This window comes from Solanum pennellii, chromosome 12 (assembly GCF_001406875.1).
Source record: "Solanum pennellii chromosome 12, SPENNV200".
NCBI classification, from domain to species: Eukaryota; Viridiplantae; Streptophyta; class Magnoliopsida; order Solanales; family Solanaceae; genus Solanum; species Solanum pennellii.
Window position 1 is genome coordinate 7,952,887 of NC_028648.1, and position 2,775 is coordinate 7,955,661.

Consider the following 2,775-nt stretch of genomic DNA (forward strand, 5'->3'; position numbering starts at 1 on the left):
TCGTCTTCAACTCAACCGCAACTCTAGCCAGTCTTCATCAAGCCAGATTTCAGGGTGAGCTATTGCTTCTAGCTTGGACTGGATCTTCCTCTTCATGTCTTGATGCCTTGAGATTCCGGCATGGACTAGCTTTTTACTTATTTTAGCTTCTTAGATACTCTTAGATTAGTAATTTGAGGATAGATGTTCTTGTGATGATGACTTCCAGGTTTTGGGAATAAATAATGATTTATAAATTTTCGAAGTTATTTAATTGATTTCGTTAATGAGTTTTAAGTCTTCCGCATCGTATTTTGTTCATTATGGTTAAAATGTTGGGGATTGGATTGGTTGGTTCGCTCACATAGTAGTATAAGTGTAGGTGCTAGTCGCGGCCCGTTTTGGGTCGTGACAATTTTATATGAATTGAAATAAGTAATTGAAAATAAAATTTAATGAGTGAAAATATTGATCCCATAATTGATGATGTTGCAAACTTTTGAGTCAAAACTGTTCTTTTTTGCCTTGGTTTACTTGTATGTATATTGCACTCCACATATATATTTTATATTAGATATTTATATTCTTTATACTATCAAAATCATATTTTTATAACTCTTTTGAAGTATATTAAAATATAATTATCAAATCAAAATAAATAGAATTGTGAATATAAATATTTAATATATATATTTTATGAAATTTAAAAATAGGACAAATATTTATTTATGGATTTGATAAATTAATTTATTTTTGTTAAATACGTATATTTTGAAAATTTTAATTAAATATTGAAAACAAATGAATAAATAAATTAATTCAATTTTTAATATATTAAAAAAATAAAATCACAAAATTTAGTACTATATAAAAACTTTATGTTAAATTTTAAATTATATTTTAATATACTTAGTTATGAATATATATCTCACATCGGGTGTTCATGTATTAGTTTTATAGAGAAAAAGGTGTAATCATTGATTTGAAAATGCAAGGAGTACATTTGAAATCAAAACGTATTATCAAAGTATTCAATTCAACTAACCTTCCATTCTATTAATCACTATGTAATATGTGAAGAGCTTATTATCTATCAAATATTTTTATATAGTTAAAATGAGTCTATTTCTCTCTCTCTCTCTCTCTCTCTCTCTCTCTCTCTCTATATATATATATATATATATATATATATATATAGNATTCGAAGTTGAACATATCGAGACTTAATAATCAGTAGCATAACGTTTTAATTACTTTCTAAAAAGTCGTATTAACGAGTGCAACATAACATTTATCTTTTGATATAATTGCAACTAAAAAATCTAAAATATCGATTGATGTGATCTATGCAAAAACCATACAAATCTAAATTGTATATTTAAAAAAAGAACAAGAACGATTGAAAAATAAAATATTTAAAGAAGTTTTATCATATCAATATGACAAAGAATAATAAGACCTGTAGATGTGTTTGATTAGCATTTTCAGTTACTTCACAACATAACTTTTAGATACTCAAGAAAAAAGGTACATCATTGTAATAGATTATAGATGTTAAATTTGTTAAGCTTCATTTCAATTGTCATCTCAAATGATCTTCATAATTAATATATAATTAAAAAAGTATAGTGATAATATTATGTTTGGGCATACTGAGAATATATAATTAATTAAAAAAGTAATTCTTTAACATTTATTTCAAAGACCGAGCGAAGCGCGGCCAAATTCCCTAGTTTATTAATATTTCAAAAACAAGATAATTTACTTAAAAAGAAATCAATCCCCCCCTTTTTATTTGAGACAAGAGGATGGTAGTATTGAGAATTTATCAAAATTTGCATTCTACTGTTTAAGTTTTTATTTTGTTTTAACATTTGAGTTCTAAATTACCAAAAAGATAATTTCCATAGTTAAAAACATTTTTAAAATTGTACTATTGAAAAAGCTAACTTGATTTTAAACTTTGAAGACTAAATGTAGGGCATGTGAAAAATATATTGAAGATTGAAAAATAAATGCGGTGCACAAAATATGAATGATGTTGATAATTGTTGATCATTTAAAATTTATAATAGATATAGTAAATTTGTAATGATATAAAGAGAATGAACCCACATTGCTATGCTCTGAAAATTTTAAAAAAATTGTTCTTAAAGAGCTTGCTCAATGATTGCATTTATTGTGAACTATGCCTTTGAGAATTGCAATTGTGATTAGTATTGAATATAAGATATTAACTGGTTGATTATCATAATTATTAGAATGTTTGAAAAATGTGAATCAATTAAATTTGGTTAAAATTTGTTATATGGACAAATTCCAGAAGTGATGTGTTCACTAAGAAATAATGAATCTTATTTTTTTGTCTTATAATTGTTTTACAAAAGTAAGGTCATTATGTAGGGAATAGATGAAAAATGAAGTTCATAATGTTGAAAAAGTTGTGCTATTGATCATCCTAATAAGAGATCTATATTAAAATGTGTAATATTTAGGATGCAAATTAGAAACAAAGGGTGAGAAATTTATTGGTATAAGACATGGGAGTGGAGAGAATTGAGGAGTAAATGAAATGATAGAATGAGTTAGTGTCTATTTATTTGTGTCATAGACTTGGTTCTAAATAAATCTTATAATTTATAGTTTCTAGAATAATTATGTAACTTATGGAGAAAATTTAGCCACTTGAAAAAATATTTTTACAAATTTAAAAATAAAATTTATAGAATTTCAAAATGAAATATATATATGAAATGACCATATTACCCTTGATTGTCTTCAACTTCATATATCTAT